Below are 13,646 nucleotides of genomic sequence, written 5' to 3'. Positions count from 1 at the left end.
TTTTAATTGCTCTGCCATTGATGGCCATGCCTCCAGCTGCCATGGCCCTATGCTCTGGAATTCCATCCCTACGCAACTCTGCCTCTCTATATCTCTTTCCTCCTTGAAGATACTCTTTAAAACCTTCCTCTTTGACCAAGCCTTTGATTATCTATCCTGGTATCTGCTGTGGCTCGATGTCAAAAATATTGTTCTATAATGTTCTTGTTAAGTGCCTTGGGCTGTTTTGTTACATTAAAAGCACAGTATAAATACAAGTTGTTGTTGTTGACACCAGGACATAAAATACAATGGCAATAATGAGTTCTAATTCATATTGCACCAAACGTTGTTGTACCTAATGGTGTCTTGCATTAGTTAGACCTGCCCCTGCACCCTTTTGCTCACAACCTTTATCGCCATAAGTTGCTGAAAGTGTCAGCTGATAATGGCACAGTGAGGGAACAGGGCATCTGAGACCTGAGTGAACAAGGCAAGCAACAGGCTATCTCCTTAACCAATCATGTTAAAGGATGGGGAAATACACAGGAAGGACTGAGAAGGAGGAGGATACGTTAAGGATGGTGGTGGGGTTGGGGGAGGGGGGTGGAAGGTGCTGACCAGTGAGGTAGGAGGCCCAATGGCAGAGCTCAAAGCAATTTCCAGATAGCCGCCCCACTGGGAGAGGTGGGCACTGCTGAGACAGGTAGGGGGCCAGGAGGGTGCTTCAAAATGGAGGCACTGTCTGCAGAATTGTGAAAAGTTAGAAATCCCTCATGGCCACGACTATCAGGCTGTTATGCCAATGTGTTTTGTTGAATGATAATTTTCTTTAATCCACTGACTGGAGATCTGAATTTGTATTTTTTTTTAAAGACATTTTTAAAAAGATAAGCTGCCAGCAAAGCCATCCTTTCAGCTTAAGATGATCACCTAGTTTGCTACACTGCATCCTACTTTGCAAAGGACTGTGAGGAAAGAGTTGAAATGTCTGCTAATTTCCAAGCACGAACCAAGACCCAGGAAGCAGAGAAATACTGCTAGCTGCTCTGGTGAATGACTGAATGACTGTCATGTGACAAGCCCCTCCCCACCTGTAGTTTTAAGCTGGTGTTTTCTCTGCAGCAGAGGAGAAGCAACTGGACTCTGACATGAGCAGACCCTAAACAGGGGTCCCACTCTCTCTCTCTCCCTCCTTCCAATCCAGCTTGAAAACTTTCAAATCCTGCTTGTTGACTCACCACCTTTGCATACTCCGGCTACAATCAGAAACCCCATTGGAGGAAATCATCTGTACCGCTACCTCCAATAGACTCACTGAACCAGTCATCTACCTCTTCAAACTAAAAGATTCAGGACCACTGAATTCAGCTAGAAGCCAGCTGAATCACCAAACTCCACAGACTGTATACCTTTTTAATGTACTCTAACTCAACCAGTCTACCTCTTCCACTCTGTAACCTATTTGTGTATGTGTAAACCTCTAGTGTGTGTGTGTGAGTGAAAGTTGGTAAGTAGTTTATTATTTTATTAGTTCGGTTTAGATACAATAAAGTTAACCTCTTTCTTTGTTATCTCAAGAAATCGTGTCTGATTGATTCTTGTTATGATCATAGCAAGTAATACCTACTGAATTGGCGAGTACATCCACTTTAAGAAAGAATTAAACCTGTTGTGGTCAAACAAGGAGAGGGAAAAGAAGGAAGTCTTCGGCGCCTCCTCAGTTGACTGTAACATAGGCCATCAGTGTTAAGGGGGAACCCCACCACAGGATGGCTTATGCCCACAACAGTGGCCATCTCAACTCAGCAGGTCCGTCCATTCTGAGGTGATGGAGAGGAAATGTCAATGCCCCCTCCCAACCCCCACCACCCTACCGCCGAGAGCTATCTTAACTTAAATGATGGGCTCCAGCCTCAGCCATGGGTCCAGCCATCATGGGAAGATCCCGTTGTCAGTGGCATCTCTCCCCCAGTTGGCCCAATAATTGGCCTAATTGGCTACCAGCCTACAATTGGCTACCCACTGGTTCTGGGCAGGTAACCTCTGCCACGCTCACCCCATCTCCAGCAAGATTTCTCAGAGATAGGAACACATTGGGTAGCCAATCCAATGCGCTCTTTTCCGCTTTTGCTCCCAGTCCAGCCTCCTAAATGGCCTACATGGGACCAAGAAAATTCAGACCAAAGAGAGGGAATTATAAATTGGATTAAAAGAGGGAAAACAAGGAAAGGAAATGTAAGAAAAAATATAAAAATTTAAGATTTCATGTTTTCAAAAATCTCCCAAAAAGAATTCACAACCTGAAGGAATGAGAATAGTTCATTTTCAGTGCGAGAGAAGTTGATTGGTAGTCATTAACACTTATCGCATTGTTAACAGGGTTCTTGCGCTTCTAATTTCTAGCTGTAAATATCTGTGGTGAGTTTCATTCTTATTCACTGATTACAGAAACTTCACAACATTCAATGCGTGTCAGGGATGAGGCAAATAGCAAAATACCATTACCATGAAGCTATTGGCAAAGCAGTGAAAATCGGACAGCAACTGTTATATATTTGCATTTCATCTGCTCTTTGCTTGAAGTTGCAGTACCATTTACACATAACTAAGAGCAAGGATCATTAACCTCACCATAATTCGACAGCAAAATCTGGCCCAATGTTTACTCAAAACAGTTAATTTTATTTCAAACCACCTGGAAGCCTTGGGCTCTTTGTTGTGCAAGACTCACTGGCTTAAATTATAATCTTTATACTCTATTTGCTCATAAGCACCATGGGACGTTTTACTACATTAAATGCACTTTAAATGCAAGTTGTTGTCAAACTGACTTATGTGCCTATAGGCACAACTGTAGTGCCAATAGGTCATGAAAGAAAGCCATATTCATGGATTACTTTGAATTTCCATAATAATTATATTAAATGAATTTTGTAGAAAACATTTTTCCATTTAAATTGCCAATATTCCTCGCTCCTTCCCATGTGCTCCAAGAAAATTAGATGAGGCAGGTCACCATGGAAACTCCCTTCTGAGTCATCTCGATGATGCAGTCACCATTATCAAGAAACAAAGACTCTTTCTCTGTTACAAATAAATAGAAAGATTGCACACAAATGACTTAGGAATCAGGCAGACCCCAAAAAAGATGAATAGAAACAAAACTATATTGTGTCTCTGCTTTAATAAATACCAGCTTTAAACAGGACCCGGCACCGTGTCCATACATGGACACCAGTGTCCATGGTAAAAATTTTGAGGTCTGTGGTAATTTTAAATATCTTGCTCCAAGCCTTTAAACTTGTGTTTTGAAATAGCCTAGCCACGTTTAAAATAATAAGGATTGAAAGTAATTACACACAAATTAGGAGCAAGAGTAAGCCACTCTGCCCCTCGAGCAAACTCTGCCATTCAACAAGATCATGGCTGATCTGATTGTAAACTCAATTCCGCATTCCAGCCTACCCCCAATAAACTTTCACCCCCTTGCTTATCAAGAATCTATCTATATGAACATATAAATTGGAAAGAATCGGGATCATCGGGGTATCGGATTAGGTCCTACGGCCCGCGGGACAGAATCCTGTCCGCCAAAGGTTTGTAGCAGGCCGGCCAATACGCCAATGAAAAACACGAATAGTTTGTCTGTGCACGGACCTCCATTGAATAGGAGCACGGGGGAGGTGGGACTCGCTGGGAAGACTGGTGCCATCAATCAGGGGACACTGACCAGTGGGAGCAGGACAGAAGGCAGTGCTGGTGGAGCCACAGAGTGAGGTGATTGTCGAACTAACTCTGTGGTTGGGCGCTCCCAGTGCAGAGGAGCGCTTGCAGGGAGAGCTGGTTGAGACATCATTGGCCTGCTTGATTTCCTGTCCATGCAGTTAAGTTGATGGGATGTCAGGCACTGGGTCCTGTGATCTCCTAGCAAGTGCTCCTTGCCTGTGTCTGACCTGAGGAATCAGCCCTGGAGAATTTTGGTGTGAGTAGAGCAGATGGGATAGCATACAGGAGAGCAATGAAAGAACTGAAAAGTGAAAGCTTCTTTGAGCGAGAGAAATCTGTTTCTTTTTAGGCAGATAGTCCACATTCTCAGCTCTCCAAAGACCCTGGTTTCTCTCAGAGTGTGGGGCCATCACGAACACCAATATGTTTCCACTCCTGGTATATGGTGGGAGAATGGAGAGGCGGGGGACACAGAGGGGGAGAGAGAGAGGGAGAGAGAGAGAGAGAGCAGAGAGAGATGGACACAGACAGGGAAGAGGGAAGGACAAAGAGAGGGAGCGAGAGGGGCAAGAAGAAGATCAAGATCACTTGTGACAGATGGACATCTATCCAAATTTTCCGCATCACTACATCAAGTGTGCAGGCAGACATTGACTACTTGTGCAAGCAAAAACAATGCCAGGTATCTCACTAAATAGAGAGAAATGTGTTCTAAATTGAACTGTGTTTTGATGGTGTTATGGTCAAGTGAGGAGGGGTGGAAGGGCTTCCCTCTTTTCCCTCTCCTTGTTTGACCACAATAGCTTTCATTCTTTCTTAAAGTGGATGTACTGGTCAATTAAGTAGGTGCCTGATTATTTATTCGCTATGATCATGACAAGAACCAATCGGACAGCTTTTCTTGAGTTAACAAAGAGGTTAACTTTATTGTACCTAAACCGAATTAATAAAATAATAAACAACGTGCCAACTTTCACTATGTCACACACACTGGAGGTTTACACGCACACAAACAGGTTACAGAGTGGGGAAAGGTAGATTGGTTGAGTTAAAATCCATAAAAAAGGTATACAATCTGTGGAGTTTGGTGATTTGGCTGGCTTCTAGCTGAATTCAGTGGTCCTGAAGCTTTTAGTTTGAAGAGCTAGGTGACTGGTTCAGTGAGTCTCTTGGAGATAACAAATGATTTCCTCCAACAGGGTTTCTGATTGCAGCCGAAGTGTGCAAAGGTGGTCAGTCAACAGCAGGATTTGAAAGCTTTCAATCTGGAACAGAGAGAGTGGGACCCCACTTAGGGTCAGAGTCCAGCAGATTCTCCTCTGCTGCAGAGAAAACACCAGCTGAAAACCACAGATGGGCAGGGGCTTGTCACATGACAAACATGTCACTCAGTTAAAAATTTTCATTAATAATTAAATATATCTGGAGCTCCTTGCTCCTCCTGGGTAAATGCAGGGTCTGTTGTGGCACTGAGATGTACAGGGAGGACTATTTCCCTGCCTTAGATCAGCTAATATCAGCTAATATTAACCCCAGCTCCAAGGTTGACACTTGAATAATGAAAGAATTATTGCAGAGCTGATCCCAAATACCCATAACCCTAGAAACTCAACAACATGTACTACCCATAAAAAAACATTACAATTTTATAGCTAATACAGGCAGATCTATTATTTCCCAACAAGTTGTTAATTTCTTGGCAAAGTGTGAATTAATCATTCTAAATCATTTATCTTTCATATGAACACTGTCGCATATCAACAACATAAAACCTCTGGTCATCAGTCTTCCAGAATAACCTTAAACAATCACACAGCCAGCTACACCATTTTCTATTCCCCTAAACTCTAAATATATAAATAGAACATCAGAAATGTGAGATGAGAAAAGCAAAGTCCTTGAAGTTCGCCTTTTATCACTCTGGTAGTCAGATGAAACAATAGCTAGTCATGGCAATTAGTCTACAACAGACCCAGACATGAGGTGAGGAAAAACATTTGGTGGAAAGCTTTGGGAGCCAGAGGTTGAAAGTCACCTGTTCCTCCCAATGTTACACTTAGCGAAATTAATTTGAGCAGCCTCAGAGTTGACAAATAATACGATTTTCATTTAGTAGGTGCTGTATCTAGTCTTTTAAGCATCTTAAAATGCTTTACACAATGAACTAACTTCGTCATATATTGACTATTACTCGGCAAGCATGCGAACCATTTGATGAGAACACTATCTTGTAATCACTTAAAGTGATCCCGGAAACAGATAATCCCAGTTCATGAAAGATAAAAGAATAAACATGCCTGTACCTGGTTAAAGAAGGCAGTTATATATCATATATATGGTCTAAGATGCAGCAGATTTGTTGCAGTTAACTATTATGCAACCTGAAAATAATGTTAATAACATTACATGGCCTCAGGTCACTTGGAGTTATAACCATCACTGTTAACTTAGATTGCAGGGGTCATTTTCTGCATTGCAGGACCACACATCAGAAATTTGGGCATGTACTGTGCACGATTTTCCAACTATTCATTTACATGGTTGGAAAATTATGCACAGCCTGGGCAGAATTTTATCCGGCCAGCAGGAGCAGGATTGGAGGTCTAGGCAAGGGGGATTGAAAAATTGGGAGGGAATGAGTTGGCCCAGAAACCTGACGTTGTGAGATTGGTTCCAGATTTTGTTGCCGGTGGGAAAGATCAAACAGGTTGCTGCTACAATATAGCAGGACAGCAATTTGAATTGCTGAGCAGGTACTTAATATGCATTTGCATGGACCTCACTCTGATTTCATGAAGGGTTTCAAATTTAATCAACAGCGCACAGGGATCACATACTTTCTTATCCCCACCTGGTTAAAAGTGGCGGTACTGAGGCAAGGCCTCAGTGCTGCCCCTGGAAAGCACTGTATGAATGCAAAAAGGGGAGCAGGGGGGACTGGCGGCCATTGCCCGACAGCGGTTAAGCCCTCAAAACAAGGGTGGTTGCAGCCTTCATGGCAAGGCATTAGTCTGTGTTCAGATGGGAGTGGCAAGGCAAAGTTTCCAAAGGCAAGGTCCTCTCTCCAGGGACAGCTTGCAGGAGAGGGAGCAACCAGATGGCATGTGTGTCATACACCCGGTCTTTGTAAACCCCTGCACTGCACAGCGAAAGCTCAGAGGGAGGCAGGGCCAGGTGGGGACTAGGCAAGCTGGTGGAGATCAACTAGGGGAGATACAGCAGCCTATCATACCAAAAAAGGCCTATCCATGGCAGAGAGTGTACCGGACTCACCTCAATTACCTCTAAATGTCCGAGCGGCAGTGTCAGCAAAGATTGGTTCTCCGGGCAGGCCATCACCAAGTTATGCGACATGCTCCACGTTGATCTGTGACCCATGGGCTTTGGTGGGCATCCAATGTCAGTGGCCCTGAAAATCACTATGGCACTCAATCTTGACGCATCTGGAAATTTGCAGGGATCCACTGGGGGGCATATTTGGGGTCTCCCAGGCAGCAGGTGAGTAATTCCTTGTTCATGAAGGCTGGTGACTACGTGTGCTACTGGGTCGACCCTGACAATAAGGTAGAGAGGGCCATCGGATTCAGGGCCATCGCTGATTCCTCCAGGTGCAACGTGTCATCAATTGCACACATGTGGGCATCAAGGCTCCCACAGAGCAGCCAATGACCTTCATCAACAGAGAGGGTTTCCATTACATCAACGTACAACTGGTCCATGACCACTGAAAGCTTTTCTTGCAAGAATGTGTCCACTTCGCAGGAAGCAGCCACAATGCCTTCATACTTCGACAGTCCCAGGTGCCACAGCTTTTCTGAGCTCCCTCTAACCTTCAGGGATGGATTCTCAGGGACAAGGGCTACTTATTGAAGACATGGCTGCTCACATCTAGGAGGAACCTTCACACTGCAGCAGAGGAGAGATACAACATCTGCCATGGGTCCACCTGAGCAACTATCAAGCAGGCCATTGGGCTGCTGAAGCTGAGATTCTGGCGCCTCGATCAATCCAATGGAGCCTTGGAGTATGCCTCAGTGAGGGTTTTGCATGTTGTGGTGGTCTGCTGTGCTCTGCAAAATCTAGCACTGCAGAGGGGGGAGGCCTTGCATCAAGAGGACATGATTGAATGCCACTCCTCATCTGACAAGAAGGATGTGGAGGGTGATGCCAAGCAGGCAGCATAGGATGTTGAAGCCCTTGTACCGGAGGCAAGGGCCATTGAGAGATGCACGAGCAAGAATTGGGACAATTTCATACATACCTGGTTCCTGCCACCCTGATGCCCATTCCAAGTGACTCACCTCAAAGTATTTTGTGTATCGCCTCTTTCCTGTCGCACTCCCACACCTTACACCCAGGCATTCATACAGAGCTGAGATGACCATATGCAGCCTGGCCTTGCACTGACTGCCCATTGAGGAAGCAAGAGTGAAGATGGAATCTGACAGGGCAGCAAGGAAAGCATGAGAGATTCTCAACAATGAAAGTGACCTTTATTTATTTAAACATTCAGAATACCTAATAACAAGACCATGTTGCGTCTAGATGCTCTTCATCATGCGCTTCTGCAAGTTTCTACGAAGTACTCCCCCATGCTGTGGCAGCTGAGGTGGAGGAAAGCTGCTGAACCCGCTGCCCTATGTCCTGGGATGATTTTGACGGGCGTCTTCTGGCTGCCTGAGGCCTCAAGGGACACAGCTGGCTGAGGGGTTCCAGCACAGCTGCAGGAGCTACTGGACCTGGGGTCACCAACAGAAGGGCCGAGGATCCGCTGTCCACACTCAGAGCATCCTGAGACACATTTGGAAATCAGCTTCTCCTCCTCCCTTTCAAGGCTTACTTGAACCTCCCTGCTGACCAGAGACATATGAGAACCTGGAGAAGATTCCAGGGGCCTTGTTCCCCTCTCACCTTGTCACAGGCCAAGGTGAGGGTATGCAGGCCTGTGTGCATCTGCAGGAGGGTTGCCAACCTCTTGATGGAGAAGCCATGCACTCACATGCCTGAGACATGGCCGCACTCATGGCATGGATGGACTCCTCCATCGTCTACTCACGGCCACGCATTGCCTCTGGCAGCTCCGCCAAATGTTGCCTTACCTCTCTCTGCAACTCCAGCATGTTCAGTGATGCTGACACATACGAACATATGAATTAGGAGCCTGCTCCACCATTCAATAAGTTCATGGCTGAACTGACTACTCCACATTTCCACCTCCCCTCGATAACTTTCCACCAGAGGCTCGTCAACAGCCTGGGGCTCATCATGGGCCTGGCCACCCACAGTCCTCCGGCAGTCAGAGAGCTCGGCTGTCTCAGCCTCAGCCAGCTGCTCAGATGCATGTGTGGTGCCCTCACCCACTTTAGACCCTGCAGCTAAGCCCGAGCGCATACCCCCCAGTGTGAGGGTATCTGCGCTGATGGTGGGTGCAGGGCAATGGTGATTGTGCACCCTCTGAGGATTCTTCCACCTCATTCACAAAGGACAATGGGATTCCAGTGGCGGCAGCACACAATCTTCCCTCTGACCTGCATGAGAAAATACAAACATTTAGGGGTTCTGTTACATGGAAATGCCCATGTCCACCAAGCATAATGTGGTTCTCTGGAAGGGCGGTAGTAGTCACATGAACAAAATGCCTCCTCATTCTCGAGGTTGGACACTCCAGTCTCTCCATCTGCTGTGGAGCAGCAACCCTGGGAGTCCACTAGTCCTAGGGCCTCCTCCTCTGCTGGGGTCAGTTCTCAGAGATCTGGGTCCCACCTCCAGTCTTTGCCCTTTTCCTATTGTTTTGGGCAGTTTTCTCCTGTGAACAGCAAGAGGGACAGTGTTAGTCATGCATGGAAACCAGAAGGACACCTATTCTGGTGGTAGCCCTTTGGCCCCTGATGGGGGCTCTTGAATGCCTCCTCCTCACGGTCGCTCTCAAGGGATGTGCAAGGGGAAAGCTAGGACAGAAGGTCAGTTGTCTTGGAGATACAGCCATGCTTCTGACATGATCTGCTGTTGCCTCAGCCCCTTGGCACCACCTTTGCAGCTTCTCCCTGTCCATGTCATGCTCCCTCGTGCGTGGCCACATGCGAGCCCCGAAGTGGACAGCAGTACGGAGGACTCACCTTTATGGTGACCCTCTTGCGGCACTGGACCCAGTTTCAGAGGGTGATCCCATAGCTGCTGACCTCCTCTGCGATCTCCGTCCAGGCTCGCATTGTTAAGTGGGACAGTCTCTTACTGCCATCGCTTGGGAAGAAAAAAGATGAAAGAATTACATTTATATAGTCACTTTCACAATTACTGGACATCTCAAAGTGCTTTACAGCCAATGAAGTACTTGCGAAGTGTGATCACTATTGGCAGTAACACGGCAGCCAATTTGCATACAGCAAGCGCAAATGTGATGATGACCAGATAATCCGTTTTCATGTTGCTTGAGGGATAAACATTGGCTGGTACACTAGAGATAACTCCCCTGCTCTTCTCCAAAATAGTGCCATGGGATCTTCTATATCCACCTAAGCAGGCAGACGTGGCCTTGGTTTAACATCTCATTTGAAAGACGGCACCTCCAACAGTGCAGCACTCCCTCAGTGCTACAGGCTTTGATCAGTGAAACTCAAGAGCTGCAGCCATGGCTAGGCAAGAGGCAGTTGTTCATAGTATTTCTTCTCTGAGAGGATGCTGTCATTGTTTGACAGGTATTTGCAAACTTCTTGGAAGGCACTTCAATCACCTTCACACAGGGCTTAGTGAGAGAGAGGAACTGAAAGAAATCAGTATTAGTAGAGAAATGGTGTTGGAAAATTGATGGGATTGAAGGCCAATAAATCCCCAGGGCCTGATGGTATGCATCCCAGAGTACTTAAGGAAGTGGCCCTAGAAATAGTGGATGCATTGGTGGTCATCTTCCAAGATTCTAAAGACTCTGGAACAGTTCCTACAGATTGGAGGGTAGCTAATATAACCCCACTATTTAAAAAGGGAGGTAGAGAGAAAGCAGGGAATTGTAGACCAGTCAGCCTGACATCGGTCGTGGGGAAAATTCTAGAGTCCATTATCAAAGATTTTATAGCAGAGCACTTGGAGAACAGTGGTAGAATCAGACAGAGTCAGCATGGATTTACGAAAGGGAAATCGTGCTTGACAAATCTACTAGAATTCTTCGAGGATGTAACCAGTTGAGTTGATGAAGGGGAGCCAGTGGATGTGGTTTATTTGGACTTTCAGAAGGCTTTCGACAAAGTCCCACATGAGAGATTAGCATGTAAAATTAAAGCGCATGGGATTGAGGGTAGTGTATTGCGATGGATAGAAAATTGGTTGGCGGACAGCAAACAAAGAGTAGGGATAAATGGGTCTTTTTCCAAATGGCAGGCAGTGTCTAGTGGGGTACCGCAGGGATCGGTGCTGGGATCAGCTATATTCACAATATACATTAATGATTTAGATGAGGGAACTAACAAAGAAAAAAGAACACAGAACAAAGAACAGTGCAGCACAGGAACAGGCCATTCGGCCCTCTGAGCCTGCGCCAATCTTGATGCCTGTCTAAACTAAAACCTTCTGCACTTCTGTCTAAACTAAAACCTTCTGCACTTCCGGGGACCGTATCCCTCTATTCCCATCCTATTCATGTATTTGTCAAGATGCCTCTTAAACGTCGCTATCGTACCTGCTTCCACCACCTCCCCCGGCAGCAAGTTCCAGGCACTCACCACCCTCTGTGTAAAGAACTTGCCTCGCACATCCCCTCTAAACTTTGCCCCTCGCACCTTAAACCTATGTTGCCTAGTAACTGACTCTTCCACCCTGGGAGGAAGCTTCTGACTATCCACTCTGTCCATGCCACTCGTAACTTTGTAAACCTTTATCATTTCGCCCCTCCACCTCCGTCGTTCCAGTGAAAACAATCCGAGTTTATCCAACCTCTCCTCATAGCTAATGCCCTCCAGACCAGGCAACATCCTGGTAAACCTCTTCTGTACCCTCTCCAAAGCCTACACGTCCTTCTGGTTGTGTGGCGACCAGAATTGCACGCAATATTCTAAGTGTGGCCTAACTAAGGTTCTGTACAGCTGCAGCATGACTTGCCAATTTTTATACTCTACTTTAGTTTTAAACTTAATGAAATATCTCCAAATTTGCAGATGACACAAAACTGGGTGGGAGGGTGAGTTGTCAGGAGGATGCAGAAAGGCTTCAAGACCATTTGGACAAGTTGAGTGAGTGGGCTAATGCATGGCAGATGCAGTATAATGTGGAGAAATGTGAGGTTATCCACTTTGGTAACAAAAACAGGAAGGCAGATAATTACTTGAATGGCTATAAATTGAGAGAGGGGAATATGCAGCGAGACCTGGGTGTTCTTGTATACCAGTCACTGAAGGTAAGCATGCAGGTGCAACAGGTGGTAAAAAAAGCAAATGGTGTGTTGGCCTTCATAGCGGGAGGATTTGAGTACAGAAGCAGGGATGTCTTGCTACAATTATACAGGGCCTTGGTGAGGCCACAGCTGGAATATTGTGTGCAGTTTTGGTCTCCTTATCTGAGGACGGATGTTCTTGCTATAGAGGGAGTGCAGCGAAGGTTTAGCAGACTGATTTCTGGCATGGCGGGACTGACATATGAGGAGAGATTGAGTCGGTTAGGATTGTATTCGCTGGAGTTCAGAAGAGTGAGGGGAGATCTCATAGAAATCTATAAAATTCTAACAGGACTTGACAGGGTAGATGCAAGAAGGATGTTCCCGATGGTGGGGGAGTCCAGAACCAGGGGTCATAGTCTAAGGATACGGGGTAAACCTTTCAGGACTGAGATGAGGAGAAATTTCTTCACCCAGAGAGTGGTGAGCCTGTGGAATTCACTACCACAGAAAGCAGTTGAGGCCAAAACATTGAATGTTTTCAAAAAGGAGTTAGATACAGCTCTTGGGTCTAAAGGGATCAAAGAGTATGGGACGAAAGTGGGAATAGGCTACTGAGTTGGATGATCAGCCATGAATATAATGAATGGTGGAGCAGGCTCGAAGGGCCAAATTTTGTATGTTTCTATGTTTCCCTGCTGCCAGCCCTCACCGCAGCCTGGGAGCATGAGGCTCCAGACCTCAATACAGCCTTTTGTCATGGTCAATAAAATGAACAAAAGAGATGAGTTCAAGAGGTGAGGTGAGAGTTACTGCCCTTGATATCAAGGCAGCATTTGACGAATGTGGCATCAAGGAGCCCAAGCAAAACTGAATTCAATAGGAATTAGGGAGAAAACTCCCTTCCAGTTGGATTCATGCATAGCACAAAGGAAGATGGATGCCAAACATCTAAGCCCCAGGACATTCTTGCAGGAGTTCCTCAAATAGTGTCCTAGACCCAACCAGCTGCTTCATCAATGACCTATCCTCCATCATAAGGTCAGAAGTGGAGATGTTTGCTGATGATTGCACAGTGTTCAGTACCATTCGCAACTCCTCAGATACTGATGCAGTGTATGTCCATGCAGCAAGACCTGGACAACATTCAGGCTTGGGCTGAGAAGTGGCAAGGAACATTGGTGCCACACAAGTGCCAGGCAATGACCATCTTCACCAAGAGAGAATCAATCTCTCTTTGACATTCAATGGCATTACCATCACTAAATGCCCCATCATCAATATTCCAGGAGTTACTATTGACCAGAAACTGAACTGGACCAGCCATTTAAATACTGTGGCTACAAAAGCAGATCAGAAGCAGTGAATTCTGCGGCGAATAACTCACCTCCTGACTCCCCAAAGCCTGTCCACCATCTACGAGGCACAATTCAGGAGTGTGATTGAATACTCCCTACTTGTTTATACAAATGTAGTTCCAACAACACTCAGGAAGCTCGACACCATCCAGGACAAAGCAGCCTGCTTGATCGACACCCATTCCACAAACTTAAACATTCACTCCCTCCTACGCACAGTG

The sequence above is a fragment of the Heterodontus francisci genome, chromosome 1 (genome assembly GCF_036365525.1).
Source record: "Heterodontus francisci isolate sHetFra1 chromosome 1, sHetFra1.hap1, whole genome shotgun sequence".
Classification (NCBI taxonomy): Eukaryota; Metazoa; Chordata; class Chondrichthyes; order Heterodontiformes; family Heterodontidae; genus Heterodontus; species Heterodontus francisci.
This window is presented reverse-complemented; position numbering follows the sequence as displayed.